The sequence below is a fragment of the Chiloscyllium plagiosum genome, unplaced genomic scaffold, assembly GCF_037043375.1.
Source record: "Chiloscyllium plagiosum isolate Xiang-an unplaced genomic scaffold, Cpla_swu_hap1 HiC_scaffold_21, whole genome shotgun sequence".
NCBI lineage: Eukaryota > Metazoa > Chordata > Chondrichthyes > Orectolobiformes > Hemiscylliidae > Chiloscyllium > Chiloscyllium plagiosum.
Genome location: NW_028270159.1, coordinates 32,758,089 through 32,778,390, shown reverse-complemented (window position 1 = coordinate 32,778,390; position 20,302 = coordinate 32,758,089). Strand labels below are relative to the sequence as shown.

The 20,302-nt window shown below is 44.2% G+C and overlaps 1 protein-coding gene across 8 annotated transcripts in view; it reads right to left on the bottom strand.

The window, feature by feature from the left end:
- akna (AT-hook transcription factor) overlaps positions 1 to 20,302 on the bottom strand; it is a 202,294-nt gene that overhangs the window by 142,950 nt on the left and 39,042 nt on the right. The window contains exon 1 of one of the 8 annotated variants that reach the window (XM_087998485.1): positions 17,213 to 17,666. The exons of the other annotated variants lie outside the window; for them this stretch is intronic. The gene's annotated coding sequence lies outside the window, so the exon portion shown is untranslated. Of the gene's footprint in view, positions 1 to 17,212; positions 17,667 to 20,302 lie in introns of those variants that run through there. 8 annotated transcript variants of the gene reach the window in all.

Sequence of the window (20,302 nt, the reverse complement as noted above, 5' to 3'; positions counted from 1 at the left end):
AATTCAATTGGTTAGATAAGAGAGAAACGTTTTTTTCTGGAAAAGGAAAATAAATTAAAAGGTAGGACTATACTAAGGTTGCAACCAGGCCACTTTAGGAATGAAACCTGAGAAAAATCACTTGACCCAGTCGCCTATACAGTGGTGAGTGTTTAAGAGGTTTTCACCAGCTTTCTCTCCAAACAAAATTAATTGCGTTTTTCTCAGAGTCCGGTGGTGAAAATCTCGAAATTCTCACCACCGTATGGGAGACTGGTCCAAGTGATTGTTTCTCAGTTAAGATCTATAATTTTTTTCACTGTTCAAGGACATCAAAGAACATGAAGCAAAGCAAGTTTCTTTATTGCTAATGCTTGGATACGTGCCAACAACTTTCCATGATTTGTCAACAATTGAACATGAAGGGCTGGTTTTCAGAGAAGCAAACTGTAAAATAAGGATTCAAGTGTTCGAAATTTGAAAAGGTGTCACTATGTAACAGAATAATTAGCAATCCAGACAAAATTGCTATTGTCTTGATAATTGAATTATCTGGTTCGTTTACAATTTTCAAAGTCAAACAGCACTAATTCGAGAAACAGACACCACCTTTCTTGAAGGCGTCTTCATCACATGTAAATATGACTCTGGGAAACTCAAAACAGTATTCAGTGAATGGAACTACAATCGTACAAAAGCATTTCTCAGACTATCTCGGGCGGATTACTTTTATGCTCTTTCATTATCTTAAAAGGTTCATTCCAATCTTGCCTGTAATCAGAAATATGGCCTAAAAAGTGCTCCTGTCCCAAGTTGATTCTGACTCCATACAGATAATTAAAGTTTACAATGAGATGGTCTTTCCTCATATCGATTGAAATTTTAGTAAAAGATACTTTGAACAAATTGTTTTTAAATAGGTGATAGAGGTCAGATAAATATTTAGATAATTGATTAACTACAATGTAACCGTGTTAGGCTTATCTAGGATTGACTATGCTATTTTATTGTGCAGGACTGCATTACATGTATTTTGCTTCAGATATCATTGAATGCTTTATCATGACATACTATAGATAATCACTTTTAATTAAAAATCTGGCACTGGTTGCTATTAAATATGAAGTCATAATGTCACATATTGGCAACAAGGGTCTAGTCCCCCTTAAAATAGAAAGAATTTGTATTTGTATAGTGTCTTTCATAATGTCATAAGATGTTTTCCAGCTGCTGAAAGACTTCAAGTGGAGTTACTACTGTAAAATGGGAAGTACAGTAACCAATCTGCATTGAGCACAGTTCTCCAAACATCAGTGAGATTAACTGAGCAGGTAACTTGTTGCGGTGATTTTGGATGAAGGATAATTATTGGGTAAGACAGGGGAGAAAACTTTCCTGCTTTTCTTTGGAATAGTGCCATGAAGGTCTTTAAGGTCCACCTGAGAGCGCAGACCAAGCCTTGGTTTGGACGTCACATTCAAAAGTTAAATTCTCCCTCGTTGCTGCATGGAAACGTCAGCCTAAGCTTTGTACTGAAGTTTCTGGAGTGGGACTTGAATGCTCAGTCATTCACTTGTTATTAACAGTTTGATAATTTCGACAGTAAAAGACAGATATTGCAATCTGTTGGCCTTCTAAACAACTGTGCTGCTGAACTCCTATCACAGTACCTGAATAATTTGAGACAGGACAAGTGATAAGGGCAACATGTTTGGCAGGAAAATTATGACCTCTGGTTTTCCTCTTTTCATTTCTGGTTCTGTTGTAGGGTTTATAGGGGTGGCACGGTGGCTCAGTGGTCAGCACTGCTGCCTCACAGCGCCAGGGACCCAGGTTTGATTCCAGCCTCAGACGACTGTCTGCATGGAGTTTGCATATTCTCCCAGTGTCTGCGTGGATTTCCTCTGGGTGCTCCAGTTTCCTCTCACAATCCAAAGGAGGTGCACATTAGGTGAATGTGTTCAGGGATGCATAGGTTAGGTGCATTAGTCAGGAGTAAGTGTAGAGTAATGGGGAATGGGTTTGGATGCGATACTCTTCGGAGGGTTGGTGTGGACTTGTTGGGCAGAAGGGCCTGTTTCCACACTGCAGGGATTCCACTTCAATAGAAAGTGATAGAAAGTGCTGAGCCTACAGATTATAAACTTACCAATAACATGGATTGCAGTGACAAAGAGACTTTTGTAAATTAACCAACCACTGCCAGATTCATTAACTCATAAATTCACACTATGTGTTCAAGTACTTTTTTGGTGTCTTCATTTTTTGGCTTCAAAGCTTAGAATGGAGGTCTGACCATCTTTAAGTACATCACTGATATTCTGCTTTCCTGCTTGAGAACAGGACCACTAATCTCAATGCATCAAATAATACATTTTTCCAAAAGTAAATTGTATGCAGTTCCAAAACATGTCTCACACCCTATCAACTACATAAATTCCAATATGTTACAGGAATGTAAGAAAAGGCTAAGGTTCTTCTAGTTTGTGCCATTAGTGGTACAATGCAATGATAATCATTGCAATGAAGTTCTATAAATCCTAAGCAGAACCATTTTCTTGCCAAACATGCTGCCCTTATCACTTTTCCTGTCTCAAATGATTCAGGTACTGTAAAATATTATTTTCTGAAAGAAATCCATCCAATTTTCCCCTGAATTGATGAAATCTAATTGATTTTACAATCACCTGGGGGATCAGTCACACAGAGTGACCACCTCATTCACTGAACTATTCCATTGGCTGTATTTCAGAAACTGACGAACATGCAAAAATTAGCAAAACCTCAAACAGCATTCATAGGTCCACAGGACACACACCGGATCATCAACGCCACACTCACAGGAATCCGATTCACTAGAGAGGAAGAAAAGGACAACCAACTCCCATTCCGAGACGTGATGGTACAGAGAACACCAAACGGAGAATTCATCACAAAGGTATACAGGAAAGCCACACACACAGACCAAGTCCTGAACTACGAAAGCAACCACCCCAACACACACAAAAGAAGTTGCATCAAGACACTATTCAAAAGTGCCACAACACACTGCAGTACACCAGAACTGTGAAAAGAGGAAGAAGAACACCTATACAATGTATTCGCCAAAAACGGATACTCGCACAATTTCATCAACAGATGCCTAAGGGAAAGACAACGGAACGAGTACATGCCGCAACCCAAAGGACTAGCCACACTACCATACATCAGGAGCATTTCTGAACTGACAGCCAGACTACTGCAACCACTAGGACTCATAACAGGACACAAACCAACAGCCACTCTCAGACAACAACTCACCAGAACGAAGGACCCGATACCCAGCATGAGCAAAACCAATGTAGTGTACAGAATCCCATGCAAGGACTGCATAAAACACTACATAGGACAAACAGGAAGACAGCTAACGATCCGCATCCATGAACACCAACTAGCCACGAAACGACAAGACCAGCTATCCTTAGTAGCCACACACGCAGATGACAAGCAACATGAATTCGACTGGGACAACATTACTACTATAGGACAAGCCAAACAGAGAACAGCCAGGGAATTCCTAGAGGCATGGCACTCATCCACAGATTCAATCAATAAGCACATCGACCTGGACCCAATATACCGGCCTCTGCAACGGACAGCTGGAACTGACAACAGGAAGCGGCAGATTCAAACCACTACAAATGCTGGAGGAAAGATCACAGAAGCGCTTCACAGGAGGCTCCCAAGCACTCAGGATGTCACCTAAACAGGGGACGAAATGTCTGCAACACAAATTCCCAGCTCAGCGAACAGAACCACAACATAGGTCCACAGACATTAAATGACCAAAGTTTCTAGCAATCTGTGCTATTTACCATTTATCAGGCACCAAATTTACTTATTCAGAAGTTAAACATTATTAATTCACCAACAGAAGTAAAAACAACAGGTGGAAAAATTCCATGCAGCTAGAAATAGGAAAGGCTATGTGAAGATACACAAAGCTAAACTGTTGACATTTCATAGTGAAAAGATAGATTGCAAATACTTGTAGGAAGAAAAGTTACAACTCGACTGAGAGAAGCACAAGCTAAAGATACTAACAGATTCCTAGCATTTTTATAACTACCAGTATTATGTCTAGTTTCTAAAAGTTGAAAGAATGTGTAATTCTATATCGCTGGTAAATTGGTTCACTATTGCCTGACTGGGATAATATCTGACGAGTATTGAAAGTGACACAGTTCATTAGACGCATACTTCTCAATCTCTGATGCAGTCTGTAAATCAGCTCACAAAATAAAGCGGAAACTTGTTCTATTTTACAAAATGGACACAGTATGCTTACACATTGTATTTAAATATTAATGCATTCATTCACAGAACTGCAATAATTCTTTTAAAAAAAGTTGAAGAACCACCATTGAGCAGAAGGAGGAAGGAACAATGTCTCAGTCTAAGTATCCAGCACATTTTTGTAGTTACAATATATTTCTTGTGTGACATGCAGACGTAATGAAGAAGCCAGAGTGCAACTACAGGATGAAGTTGTTGATCTGATCCATTCAACAGTTGGAGGTGTTGGCAGGAATGACATGATAAAGTATTGAAGATAACAGGAGGTTGATCCTGAGGCTCTCAAGTAGGTCAATTCTTGCAAGGAATAGGGGTGATTTGTGGTTCAAAAAGATTCCTTTGGAATTATTATTACTTATCATAGTGGCAGAATATATCGGATATATTGCAATAGCTTCTTGAATAATACCAACACATTCCACCCTGACCTTAAATTTACCTGGACCATCTCTGACACCTCCCTCCCCTTCCTGGACCTCTCCATCTCCATTAATGACGACGACTTGACACTGACATTTTTTACAAACCCACCGACTCCCACAGCTACCTGGATTATACCTCTTCCCACCCTACCTATTGCAAAAATGCCATCCCATATTCCCAATTCCTCCGCCTCCGCCGCATCTGCTCCCAGGAGGACCAGTTCCACCACAGAACACACCAGATGGCCTCCTTCTTTAGAGACCGCAATTTCCCTTCCCACATGGTTAAAGATGCCCTCCAACACATCTCGTCCACATCCCGCACCTCCACCCTCAGACCCCACCCCTCCAACCGTAACAAGGACAGAACGCCCCTTGTGCTCACCTTCCACCCTACCAACCTTCGCATAAACCAAATCATCCGCCGACATTTCCGCCACCTCCAAAAAGACCCCACCACCAGGGATATATTTCCCTCCCCACCCCTCTCCGCCTTCCGCAAAGACCATTCCCTCCGTGACTATCTGGTCAGGTCCACGCCCCCACTACAATCCACCCTCCCATTCTGGCACTTCCCCTGCCACCGCAGGAACTGCAAAACCTGCACCCACACCTCCTCCCTCACCTCCATCCAAGACCCTAAAGGAGCCTTCCACATCCAAAGTTTTACCTGCACATCCACTAATATCATTTATTGTATCCGTTGCTCCCGATGCGGTCTCCTCTACATTGGGGAGACTGGACGTCTCCTAGCAGAGCGCTTTAGGGAACATCTCCGGGACACCCGCACCAATCAACCACACCGCCCTGTGACCCAACATTTCAACTCCCCCTCCCACTCTGCTGAGGACATGGAGGTCCTGGGCCTCCTTCACCACCGCTCCCTCACCACCACGCCTGGAGGAAGAACGCCTCATCTTCCACCTCAGAACACTTCAACCCCAGGGTATCAACGTGGACTTCAACAGTTTCCTCATTTCCCCTTCCCCCACCTCATCCCACTTCCAAACTTCCAGCTCAGCACTGTCCCCATGACTTGTCCTACCTGGCTATCTTCTTTTCCACCTATCCACTCCACCCTCCTCCCTGACCTATCACCTTCATCCCCTCCCCCACTCACCTATTGTACTCTATGCTACTTTCTCCCTACCCCCACCCTCCTCTAGCTTATCTCTCCATGCTTCAGGCTCTCTGCCTTTATTCCTGATGAAGGGCTTTTGCCCGAAACGTCAATTTTGAAGCTACTTGGATGCTGCCTGAACTGCTGTGCTCTTCCAGCACCACTAATCCAGAATCTGGTTGCCAACATCTGCAGTCATTGTTTTTATCCTCTTCAATAACACCTTCTAACCCATGAATTGTACCTCCACAAGGGTAAAGGCAGCAGACTCAGAACACATTATCACTTGCTTCTCCACACCACACATCATCTAGACTATATCGTCATTCCTTCACTTTGGGCTAAGTCAAATCCTGGAAATCCTTCCTGAGGGCATCACTATACCCCATTCACTGCAGCAATTTTAAAAAGCAGCTCACCACCAATTTCTCAAGGGCAGTTAGGGATTTGGGATAAATGTGCTGGCCAAGCTAGCAACACCTGAATCTCAGGAAAGAACACATTCTTAAAAACTGAGGAAATGAAATTGAGGAAGATTCTTAGAGAAAGGATGGAGTTTGGACTTCAATGTGTGAATATCTGCAAGCAGGAATGCCATGGGATGAGGTGAAGGGGTGCATTTAGTAGGGAGCAAATGGTCACAAGCTCTCAGAGAGCAATTAAAATAAAATGTTGCAGTGAACACGTGCTCCCATTTTACACCCAACACATTTAACTCAATGGCAGTGAACACAACTGTAGTGATTGTAACATGGTCAGCCAGGTGGACAGCATAGAATATGAGTTCCCTGACTGGGGCTGTTAACCTGGTCCAATCATGGAGGTCTGGCTGACAGATAGGAACAGGCACTTTTCCCCCAGGAACCTGTGCCCCACAACCTGAGCCGCCTCCGGAATTTTAGTTTTGTCCCTTTTAAGGATGTAAAAAGGCAGGCCCTGTATCGACAGCTGCTGCACACCATCCAACTCTTCTCCCTCATCCATTGCCCGGACATGCCTTGGCATGCCCATTTGCCACCGGGCGTTGGAGAGCCCCAGTGGAGGGCTCTCTATGTGGGAGTCCTCCTCCTTTCTCTCGGGGATCTGGGATGGAAGGTGCAGCACGTAGCGGTCCCCTGTAACCGCAGACTGCGGTGGTCCATGGACTCCCAGCCCAACTGCTTGTTCTGTGGCGCTGTGGAGTCCGTGGACCACGTGTATATTGGGTGTGGGCGTTTGCACTCCCTTCTTGATTTTCTTAAAACCTCCTCCTCTGCTTTTGGTTGCACTTCAGTCCCACGCTCCTGATTTTCGGACACCCGGTACAGAGGAGGGAGGGCGGGTCTGAAGGCCTCCTCGTGGGTCTGCTGGCCAAACTGGTCATAAACAGTCCAGGCAGCGGGCTGTGGAAGGGGTCATTATGGCCAATTGCCTGTCCCTCTTCCGCAGTTACGTTAGAGCCCGTGTGTCTCTGGAAAAGGAGCATGTGGTGTCCACCAACACCCTGGAGTTGTTCAGGGAGAGGTGGGCGCCGCAGGGAGTGGAGTGCATTATTTCCCCCTCCAACTCTATTTTGATTTAATCCCTGCCCTCCCCTTCACTATTTGATCACACAGCATTGCCCTTTTGTGAAGGGAACTGCTTGTCACTGGCCACTCGGGTGTTTCCTATCTTCCTGGTGGTGGAAATTTGAAGAAAGATTCGTGCACCTTGTGTCTTTCACTGTGTCTCACACCTGCACACACACACACACACACACACCATGGGTGCTGGGGAAAAAAATAAAGAAAGAATGAAAAAAACAGAAAAAAAAGGAGAAAAAAGAAAAAAATGAACAGGCACTTCTCTTGCATTAAGGAGGAGTTTATTCTGAAGTTTTTTGTTTCTTCTGTAAAAAATAATAAAAAAAAAGAAAAAAGAACTGGCATGTCAGACATCCTGTTTGCTCGGAGAGCTGGCTCTTGAGGGAGCCAGACCAGCGTCAAGGACTCTCCATGTGTAAATAAAGGATGACATGATGATGTGATATTGGCCTCTGTGGAGTTATTTCAACAAGCACATTGAAAATATATAGATCTCCTGTCACAATGGGAAGGATAGGCACTTAAATGGGGCAAAGGGATGTGGTGAAGGTGGATTGTAACATGTCAAGACCCAAAACCAATGCAAAAGGCACTGTAAGGTTGCTGTGTGCACATGAATCATCCAATTAGGTAGAGGTCTCCCAGGAACTATTATTCCAGTGCCCTGTTGTCCCTCCCCCACCTTGGAGCATCACTAACTGCTAACTCTTCCCCCAGTAATATCACTTGTGGCCACAGAGAACTGGAACTCACTAATCTGCTGAGGGCCAGAGGAAGTCAGGACATGGTATGCAAATTAGAAATTTAGAAATCGAGGGGAAAGTGGCAGGCTGAGAGATTCAAGTGGAGGATGGGGTGGGTGCAGGGTTATGGCTCAGAGTACCAAGGAGACTGAGATTGGGTGAGTGGAAGTTTGGAGACCACGGGGAGTGAGAAGATTGGGGAATGAGACTTATGGAAGAATGTAAGACTGGCTTTGAAAGGTGCAAGGTTGAGGAGAGATGGAAATACAAATTGGGATTGGGATTGGGATCTGTGGAAAGGGAAATTGGGAAATGGGAGTCAGTGGAAGGAAGAAAGAGGAGAACTGGGTTTTAGGTGGGGTAGACTTCACAGTTGGAGTGAAAGAGTGCAACTTTTATACATTAACATCCTGCATTTATTTAATATTGTTGTTAAATTAAGCCACCCCCCTCATCTAACCACCAGCACTAGTTATGGCTACAATACAGTCTTAGCCAGAATAGCAAACTCAACTCATCCTGCTAGGCATAAAGCCAAGGTTTGCTGATTGCTTTACTTTTTGGAAGCGAAGGCTGCCAAATAATATTCCTTACTTATGGTACACCACCCTCCTGAAGACTGCTGGATTAAGCAATCTGTGGTCAAGCGGAGTTCCTGAAAGAGTCAGAAATAGCCTGCTCTGTAAACCACCCTCAGTGCTCTGGTGACCCGGCCAAAAATGTTGCACTGAGGACTAGATCTGCTGTAATTTTTACAAACCTTTACAACATACGTGAAACAGTTTTTAAACTTCTCTTTCAAAAACTAAGGTGTACTTCGCAGAAACATTCATTGCCCTAATGACATCACCACATAATTCTTCGCTACAGTCCGTACGACTTCAGAAAAAGCTTCTTATAAAGTCAACAGCGGCCCCTTTAAAATGTGAGAAACAATACTGCCTCCTGTGACCAAGTATTGCACACCTAAAAGTACATCAGTTCGTCTCTACCCAGGTTTGTCAGGTGTGTAGCTTCATTTATTTGGGTGTTGGAAATGCACAGAAATTAAATTATATCACGAGAGGAAGAATAGTGCAGATCAAAGCAAATTAGATTTATCAAGGATCAGAGTCTACAAAAAGCCTACAACACAGACTAAATAAAACTTGGGCACTTGTGTTTAATCACTGACACATTCCATTATACTAAAACAAATTTCTCTTCACTACAATTTATCTCAAATCCCCAGTTTCTCACTGCATCTCCAGAACTATTTATTAGTAATGTTCCAGACTCAGCTGACCTGCTTCACAGTGACTGGTTTTCATTACTTAAATCCCATCCCTCAAACATACAGAAACCAGACTGAGCACCATACAGTTTTAACACTTCAGGCTTGCCAAACATTCCAAGTGAAACTCTTCTGAGGTGACTATAGCAACATCAGAACAAAATCAACGAGCTGGTGTTCCACCTACCTCCAGTGTGCCGTGATCTGAATAATTCTCCAAACTGGCAGTTAGTTACCACTTTAAAATGCAAGGTACACCGAGAGATGACTGAATGTCAAAGATTGCGCACGGCAGAATAGCTAACCAAGCAACAGATTGAAATCTAGACACGTTCTCAGTACCTTGGGGTTTACCAGACATCTCATTTACAAATGCTTGGCTCCATTGTTTAGCACTGGGCACAGGAAAAGAATGTAATAAGCTATTTATAAGATCCTGACAAGGTAGAACGGGGGAGAATACTAAATATGAATTAAATTGAATGATTTATTGTCACTCGTATTTTACAGTGAAAAGCTTCAACTGTTGCCACAATCTGGCACCATTTTGAATAGTTTAAGGATAAAAAAAAAGATATAGCTAAAAGAGAGTCTATCTTAATTCTGCTTCCTCCACCATGAGTGCTGTCAGCTCACCAAGTAACACGACACCTTTACTCCACAGTTGGACACCCTCCTTTAGAAACCATCTCTTCATAGCACGAACCATCTCACCAAAGCTGATGCTGAGCCCTGTGCTGAACCCACACTTGCTCCACAACCAGGAGACCCCAGCTCCACTGCCATCCTTGCTGATAACCAGGAATCCCCAGCTCTAGGACTACCACAACCGGCTGTTGCTGCCATGTTGATAACCAGGATTGCTCGCTCTAGGCCTTCTGTGACTCCAACCAGGAGTCCTGGCCCTACTGCCACCCCACCGATAACCAGGACTCCCAGCCCCACTGCGACCTCACCTCATTGATAAGCAGGAATCCCAGCCCCACTGCGACCTCACCTCATTGATAACCAGGACTCCCAGCCCCACTGCCACCTCACCGATAACCTGGACTCCCAGACCCACTGCCACCTCCTCGATAACCAGGATTCCCAGCCCCACTGCCACTTCACCGATAACCAGGACTCCCAGCCCCATTGCCACCCCACCGATAACCAGGACTCCCAGCCCCACTGCGACCTCACCTCATTGATAACCAGGAATCCCAGCCCCACTGCGACCTCACCTCACTGATAACCAGGAATCCCAGCCCCACTGCGACCTCACCTCACTGATAACCAGGAATCCCAGCCCCACTGCAACCTCACCGATAACCAGGAATCCCAGCCCCACTGCCACCCCACCTCACTGATAACCAGGACTCCCAGCCCCACTGCCACCCCACTGATAACCAGGACTCCCAGCCCCATTGCGATCTCACCGTTAACCAGGATTCCCCACTGCCACCCCACCTCATTGATAACCAGGACTCCCAGCCACACTGCCACCCCACCTCACTGATAACCAGGATTCCCAACACAACTGCCACCTTACTATTAACCAGGAGTCCAAGCTTCTAGCCAACATCAATCAGGAGCTGCAGCCGATGCCTCGGTGATAACCAGGAGACCCTGCTCAGGGCCTCCCATGCCCGTAACCAGGAGTCTCTGGCTCTGCTGCTACCTGCATGACTCCAGGCAGACCCCACTCTACCTTACCAACTGTATAGTTTACAGTTGACAAAACTAAAACATTAGTTGTTCATTTACATTGAACAGCATAGCAACAGGAGTTAAAACATACCTTCACTTAGAGTTTTGGCTCTCTTCCAGGTAGGGGAGTCCAACACTAGAGGGCATATGGGTTTAAGGTGAGAGGGGAAAGAGTTAAAAGGGACCAAATGGGCAACTATTTCGCACAGAGGGTGGTGAGTATATAGAATGAGCTGCCAGAGAAAGTGGCAGAGGTGGGTACAATTATAACATTTAAAAGACATTTGGACGGGTACATGGGCTGGAGACGTTTAGAGAGATATGGGCCAAACACAGGGAAAGGGGACTAGTTTAGTTTAGGAAACTTGGTCGACATGGATGAATTGGGCCGAAGGGCCTGTTTCCATGCTGTATGAATCTATTACTCTAAGAATTTTTTCCTAGTTAATGTGCATAATATCTATACTTCAAAAGAAGATGAAATGAGAAGGTAATTGTTGTGACAAAGTCTTCCTCAATGGAAACGGGAGTACAAAGCTACCTGTAGAATGGAAGACAGCACTAGATTAACTGTGCTCCTCTGCATGCAACTCTCTCATCTGCCTTCCACAGAACCTGCTCCATATAAACATCAAGTCATCTAAATCTCTTTGATTCTTCAGTTTACATTCTCCAATGATACAAACATGCAGTTTAATTACCCTTTCAGAGGCAGACCCAAAATACCACAGGGCCAATCTGTGATGGAGCTTTTCAGGCATTTGCAAAGTCATCACAATCTCAATATCCTTATCATGTTCGATGAATTTGCCTTCCTTCCCCACAGGGATCCTGCACAGCAATTAACTTATTTATTGCTGAACCACACAAACCTTCAACATTATTGGTACGACGATACACATACAGAGTCAGTCAACTCCACAGCACAGCAGGCTGCAACAACAACTGTATTGGTAAACGAGCAGGAGTAAAACATTTCATAGAAATGTTCGTACATACACATTGACATCAAACCACATAAATAAGTGTTAAAACAAATGATCCAAAGTTTTGGCAAACAGATGAGTTGAATGAAGACAGACAGGGAACATATCTAAGAGAGGACCTAGCATCTGAAAACATAGATACCAATGGTGCAGCAAAACAAATTGAAGTAATATGGAGGAGGAGTTCAGAGAACACGATAGCTTGTAGGAAGAACAGGCATACTGGGTAACTGATGGTTGGATTCCCTGCTTGATTACCAGCGCACTGAACTGTAGTGATTGTAATGATGTCAGCTTGGTGACCTCACAGAATGTGAGTTCTCTAATTGGGGCTGTTAATCTGGGAAGAACAGGAGTGGCAAGGGTTCTGTTTACTCTGAGGAAGCTGGACCAATGTCAAGGCATCTCCATGTGTAAATAAAGGATGACTTGGTGATGGGATACTGGCTTCTGTGGAGTTATTTCAGTGGCGACAAGGTAAAAACACACTCCCGAAGAAATTTAGAGTCATAGAGATGTACAGCACGGAAACAGACCCTTCGGTCCAACCCGTCCAGATATACCAACCCAATCTAGTCCCACCTGCCAGCACCAGGCCCATATCCCTCCAAACCCTTCCTATTCATATACCCATCCAAATGTCTCTTAAATGTTGCAATTGTACCAGCCTCCACCACTTCCTCTGGCAGCTCATTCCATACACGTACCACCCTCTGAGTGAAAAGGTTGCCCCTTAGGTCTCTTTCATATCTTTCCCTTCTCACCCTATACCTATGCCCTCTAGTTCTGGAGTCCCCGATTCCAGGGAAAAGACTTTTATCTATTTATCCTATCCATGCCCCTCATAATTTTGTAAACTTCTATAACGTCACCCCTCAGCCTCCGACGCTCCAGGGAAAACAGCCCCAGCCTATTCAGCCTCTCCCTGTAGCTCAGATCCTCCAACCTTGGCAACATCCTTGTAAATCTTTTCTGAACCCTTTCAAGTTTCACAACATCTTTCCGATAGGAAGGAGACCAGAATTGCACACAATATTCCAAGTAGCCTAACCAATGTCCTGTACAGCTTCAACATGACCTCCCAACTCTTGTACTCAATACTCTGACCAATAAAGGAAAGCATACCAAATGCCTTCTTCACTATCCTATCTACGTGCGACTCCACTTTCAAGGAGCTATGAACCTGCACTCCAAGGTCTCTTTGTTCAACAACACTCCCTAAGACCTTACCATTAAGTGTATAAGTCCTGCTAAGATTTGCTTTCCCAAAATGCAGCACCTCGCATTTATCTGAATTAAACTCCATCTGCCACTTCTCAGCCCATTTGCCCATCTGGTCCAGATCCTGTTGTAATCTAAGGTAACCCTCTTTGCTGTCCACTACACCTCCAATTTTGGTGTCATCTGCAAATTTACTAACTGTACCTCTTATGCTCGCATCCAAATCATTTATGTAAATGACAAAAAGTAGAGGGCCCAGCACCAATCCTTGTGGCACTCCACTGGTCACAGGCCTCCAGTCTGAAAAACAACCCTCCACCACCACCCTCTGTCTTCTACCTTTGAGCCAGTTCTGTATCCAAATGGCTAGTTCTCCCTGTATTCCATGAGGTCTAACCTTGCTAATCAGTCTCTCAAGTGGAACCTTGTCGAACACCTTACTGAAGTCCATATAGATCACATCTACTGCTCTGCCCTCATCAATCTTCTTTGTTACTTCTTCAAAAAACTCAATCAAGTTTGTGAGACGATTTCTCATGCACAAAGCCATGTTGACTATCCCGAATCAGTCCTTGCCTTTCCAAATACATGTACATCCTGTCCCTCAGGATTGTCTCAAACAACTTGCCCACCACCAAGGTCAGGCTCACCGGACTATAGTTCCCTGGCTTATCTTTACCACCCTTCTTAAACAATGGCACCATGTTTGCCAACCTCCAGTCTTCCGGCACCTCACCTGTGACTATCGATGATACAAATATCTCAGCAAGAGGCCCAGCAATCACTTCTCTAGCTTCCCACAGAGTTCTCGGGTACACCTGATCAGGTCCTGGGGATTTATCCACCTTTAACCGTTTCAAGACATCCAGCACTTCCTCCTCTGTAATCTGGACATTTTGTAAGATGTCACCATCTATTTCCCTACAGTCTATATCTTCCATTTCCTTTTCCACAGTAAATACTGATGCAAAATATTCATTTAGTATCTCCCCCATTTTCTGTGGCTCCACACAAAGGCCACCTTGCTGATCTTTGAGGGGTTGAAACTTTATTGCTGGAACAGCACAGCAGGTCAGGCAGCATCCAGGGAATAGGAGATTCGACATTTCGGGCACAGGCCCTTCTTCAGGAATGAGGCCCTATTCTCTCCCTAGTTTGCTTGTATCAATTGTCTTTAACTGAAAAATGTGTTGCTGGAAAAGCGCAGCAGGTCAGGCAGCATCCAAGGAGCAGGAGAATTGACGTTTCGGGCATAAGCCCTTCTTCAGGAATGAGGAGAATGCATTTGGCCCTTATTCCTCCAAACCTTTCCTATTCATGACCTTATCCAAATGTCTTTTAAATGTTGCAATTTTACCAGCATTATCATTTCCTCTGGCAGTACATTCCACACACGAACATTCCCTGAGTGAAAACATCGTACCTCATTTCCTTTTTGAAATTTTCTTCTCTCACCTTAAAAATATGAGCCAGAGTTTTGAACTCCCCCAGCCTAAGGAAAAGACCCTTGCTATTCACCTATTTATGCTCCTCAAGATTTTATAAACCTCTATAAAGTCAGCCCTCAACCTCCTACACTGATGAAAAAAAGTCCCAGCCTATTTTATAACTTAGGCCCTCCACTCTCCTGCAACCTCCTGCTAAATCTTTTCTGCATCCTCTCCAATTTAATAATATCAGTCTTGTAGCAGGGCGACCTGAAGTGCATACAGTACTCCAGAAGAGGCCTCACCAATGTCCTGTATAACATCAAATTAAATTGCTTCGCAACATCTAAATCAGAACCAATTAAAATAAACATGTGGTTAAATGGTCACCCAGATCCCATAGAGGTCAATATGGTGTAACCGTTTCTGTGGTCGCAGAACCAGTCTGTAACAAAACGCGCGCTCCGTGTGTAAGAGGCGAGCTACTGTATGTTACATGCTATCAGTATCAGAGCGAGGCAGAGTTGATGAAACCTGACATAGTGCTAAAACATCCCCGGAGGAGCTACAAAATAATGAACCAGCCTATGTCCTTGAACTCAGACAGCAAGGGATGTAGAGATTGTAACGAGGTCAGCCAAGTGGACCTCACAGAATATGAGTTCCCTGATTGGGTCTGCTCACCTGGTCCAATCAGGGAGCCCTGGCTGACAGATATAAACAGGAGTGTCAGAGGCTCTGTTCACCCAGAGAGCTGGCTCTGAGGAAGCTTGATTAGTGCCAAGGACTTTCCACGTGTGAATAAACGGTGATTTGGTGATGGGATACCAGTCTGTATGGAGTTTTCATGAACCACATCATGAATGCTACTTCTGAGGTCAACAAGTTCTGGAGTTGTACTTGAACCTGAAGGTATCTGTCTTGAGGCACAAGAGTTCCTAGGCGCTGTTATTTACAGGGTTAAACTATTGCTTAGAAGAGGCTGAATTGGGCTCCTCCAGTCATGCAGCCTTCCATCAGTGTCAGAGAGTCTGCTGTTTCAGTATTTTTATCAGTAAATTTGGTTCTCTTCCTTGTGGCAAAAACATAGATCCTCAGAAAACGGACATATTGAGAAAGTAACTTCAGTTTACCTGCTGAGCTGATGAATTCTACGCACTAAGAAATTCAAGTCCTAGCCCATGCTGACTTTGTTGTTCCCTGCCATGGCAATGGGAGAGGCAGTACAACTTGTTTCAGTGACGTTGAACTGAGGATGGGGGAGGAGCTTTAATCATCATTGTTGTGCCTTTTCATTGGCTGGTGGCAGCCAGCTGGACATAAACTTGTCTGACTTTCGGGCGGGGATGTGATTGAGTTCACCAACAATAGTCCTGATTTATTAACAACCGAAAACACACTGAGTGAGACCACTATCTGGTACTTGTGAACCCATTCCCTGCAACAAAGAAAAAGACTTTGCTCCAAAAAGAAAGCAAAGTCTGCTTTTAAAATATAATAGACTATTTACCAATTCCATGTAAAAAAATTGTAAAAGGTAAGCCTTTTCTACGTAACCAATGCCTAATAACTGAAAGGGAATGGAAGCAGAATTGGTGACGCACAGTGTGAATGTGCTTTGTACCTCAATAGAATTAATCAGTAAAATATCCCGTTTAAATAGTAGCACTGTATAAACCAAATAATCAGGAATACGTATGTGCTCATAAGAGTGAGAGGAATTAAATAATATGTAAAAAGGCAGTTTTACAAGTGAATAACTTTTTCCTGAGGTAAAGAAAAGAGGAGAAAGGAAATCACTGATTCTTTGTTCTGAAGCTTAAAGTTATTGCCAATAATCAGGAGACAAAATTACTTTCAGATAGTATGAACCCCAAAGAGGTAAATGTATTCTTAACTAACATTTAACATATATAATTTTAAAACTGAATGAGACAAAGCTAATTTAATGAGAATCTCATTCTTTCTGCAGCATACCGCAGCCAGAACGAGCAGGGTTAATTTTAGGGCCTCAGACTATCCAGCAGGTTTTATTGTACAACTTGAAGTGGGAGGTAGCTTAGTAACCACAGAAAATACAAAGCCGTCACCAAGCAGCAAAGGGTTTCCTCCAGCAGGCAGAATTGTCAAGTTTTTAAGGCCACATGTACATTCATTTAACCCAGAACGACAGTGTTAATCAGTGTATTCATGTGGGTTAGTTTCGGTGGAGCTGAGCTTGTTGGCAAAGAGCTGGGTCAGTCTGTGCTGCTTCCCCAGTCTCTATCGCGTCAGTAATCAGCTTTACTGCAACCATGTTCAATCTCACAGTGTTAAACTAAATGCAACTCTACAAACAGTGGGAAAACCCCACAGACACAATATCATGGAAACGGTCCTGAAAAACAAATCACAGCTAAAAAGCAGAGTTTCATCCTGATCCTAAAGAAACTAAAATGGCATTTAGTACACTTGCCTCTAAAATCGATTGTACACAGGATGCAGTTGTCAGCTTGGTTTGCACTTCAGTGTAGTCAGTACTTGCTGTCTTCACATTAGGAGCATTCACCTTGTGGGTGCTTTCTCGGCCCTGAAGGTGTGCAGTGTAACAGGGAGAGGATGGGATGGCTCCAGTCTAATGCACACACATACACACACCCTCTCTGGCATAATTCCAGCACTGAAATGCCACAAAGGAGGCAAGCCCATCACTGCACAGCAGGGAAGTGCAGGGAATAGAGTCTTCCCCCGCCACTCCCCAACCCAGAGTTTGAAACAAAGACGTTTTGACTGTTACCCACTGTCAAAGGGATGGAGAGAAGGCACAGAGAATGTCAACGCGCCTGCCTGCACCTCCTCACAGAACAGGGTGCAATAAGCAGAGTGTTCTGACAGAGCAGGGAGGTCAAAGTTGCACAAACTTGAAAAGGGGCTTGGTCATAAATATGACCAGATGGGAAAACTGAAACCAAGCCACAAGGCTCACCAAACGTACAGACAGACGATGCTTCAGGGAACTAAATTACTAGGCAGGAAAATGACTCATACTGCTTATGGGTTGTCAAGCTGACAAAAACAGAGTTTCCGTTTCCTCTATTTGTGTTTCAAAGCTTTAATCGATGACAGGAGATGTGGAGCTGAGTTAAAATGTGTACTATTTAAAAACAAAACTAATGCAACAGAATGCATTTCAAGATGGGCTTTGGGCCTAACATGGGGGAGTTATTATAACAAGCAGAGCATTCCAGAGAGAGAGGGGGAGCTTGATGCGAGTTCTCAATAGTTATTTATAACATTTCTGAACACAAAGGAAAATGCACAACTCTGGATTTAATGTGAAATTAGATTAGATTAGATTACAATCGGCCCAACAAATCCACACCGACCCGCCAAAGCGCAACCCACCCATTCCCCTACATTTACCCCTTACCTAACACTACGGGCAATTTAGCATGGCCAATTCACCTGACCTGCACATCTTTAGACGGTGGGAGGAAACCGGAGCACCCGGAAGAAACCCACGCAGACATGGGGAGAACGTGCAAACTCCACACAGTCAGTCGCCTGAGGCGGGAATTGAACCCGGGTCTCTGGCGCTGTGAGGCAGCAGTGCTAACCACTGTGCCACCGTGCCGCCCACAGAAATGTTTCATGCAACCCAATATTCCTTTCTTGTTGTAAAAAAATGAAAGATTCATCATAGCTGCCACATCGAAGCAAACTTTTTTGATAATAAATCCCCCTCTTTGCAGAGACTTTAGATTCTTAGTTGGGGCTAGGTGGGGTTTATTTCAATCTCAAGGATGGATAAACTGGAGGCAGATAGGAAATTAAAATATGTTAAATGTTCAATCCTGACCCCAAACCACTATTTCCAGTTTCCAGGAGAAAGGGAGGACTGCAGCTGCTGGAGATCAAAGTCGAGAGTGTGGTACTAGAAAAACACAGGTCAGGCAGCATCTAAGGAGCACGGGAAGTTAACGTTTCAGGCATACGCCCTTCGTCAGGAGTAAGCCCTTCATCAGTTTCCACACAGCTTTATGGGGAAGGCAATACAGGTGACTATCAAACTTACAGGAAGCACATTCGTCCCTTAAACTTCTGACTCATCGAAGCAGAGAGGCCTGTTCCTCAGGAACCCTGAAAAGTACTGAAGGAGAGAAGGGTGGGATACACAAGGTCAGTACCCTTTGTTGCACTACTTTGTTTCTGCATGTCCCCATTCCATCTTGATCAGATCATGCCACATTTACAACTCCTCTGAGACTTGGAGATGGATGATGAACGAAAGGTAACCTTGCCTGCTATTAACACTCCCTCTCCTTTGGTGAGCAGTCAACTCACATAAAATCTGATGGGATCAGGGATGAGACGCCTATATGTATACACTATTTTGGGCTTTATTAATGGAGTTGTGGAGCACAACAGTGAGGAGGTTATGCTGAATTTATACAAGACATGCATTCAATCTCCATTGGGGTGTTGTGTACAGTTCTGGGAGCTGCGCTTTAACAAGGATGTGAATACATTGGAGGGAGTGCAAAAGAGCCTTATAAGAATGGTCCCAGCAATGGGAAACTTCAGTTATGAGGCAAGGTTGGAAGCATTCTCGTATGAGTGAAGAATCAAAGAGGAAATCTGGGAGAAAGCTCAAAATCTAGAAATGTCATAGCACAATAGATAGGAAGAAACTGCTCCCACTCATAAAAGGATCGAGAATGAGGCAGTGCAGGTGTGCTGTGACTTGCAAGGAGAGCAAATGTGATGTGAAGAAAACTTCCTTCACACAAGTGACTTGGACCTGGAATGTCTCGAAGTGTGGTGGACAGGTTCAATTAAGGCATTCAAAGGCAGTGAGATGATTATTTGAATAGAAACAAGGTGGAACATACCAGAAAAGATGATTAGGGGTTTAGATAGGGTTGACTGTGAGAACCTTTTTCCACGTATGGAGTCAGCTATTACGAGGGAGCATAGCTTTAAATTAAGGGGTGGTAGGTATCGGACTGATGTTAGGGGTAGATTCTTTACTCAGCGAGTCGTGAGTTCATGGAAAGCCCTGCCAGTAGCAGTGCTGGACTCTCCCTCTTTATGAGCATTTAAACGGGCATTGGATAGGCATATGGAGGATAGTGGGCTAGTGTAGGTTAGGTGGGCTTGGATCGGCGCAACATCGAGGGCCAAAGGGCCTGTACTGCGCTGTATTCTTATATGTTCTATGTTCTAAAAAAGCTAGGAGAATGGCACTAAATCATAATGCTCATTTGGAGAGCAGGTAATAGCAGAATGGGCCAAATGGCCTTCTCTGCATTAATCCACTCTGTGATTCTGCAATTCTGAAGATCTCTCTACATGTTCACAGATTGAGGAACTTGCATATTGTAGTGAGACACTTCACGACACAAAGTGCTGAATGCTTATGTTAAACGTAGTGCTGCGAAGGTGTGCTAGATTAGTCCCTGGGGTGGGAGGGTTCTCCTTTGATGGAGAGTTGAGTAGATCCGGTCTATATTCTCATCAGTTTCATAAGGTCTCATGAGAGAAGACCTTACTGAAACCTGCAGGG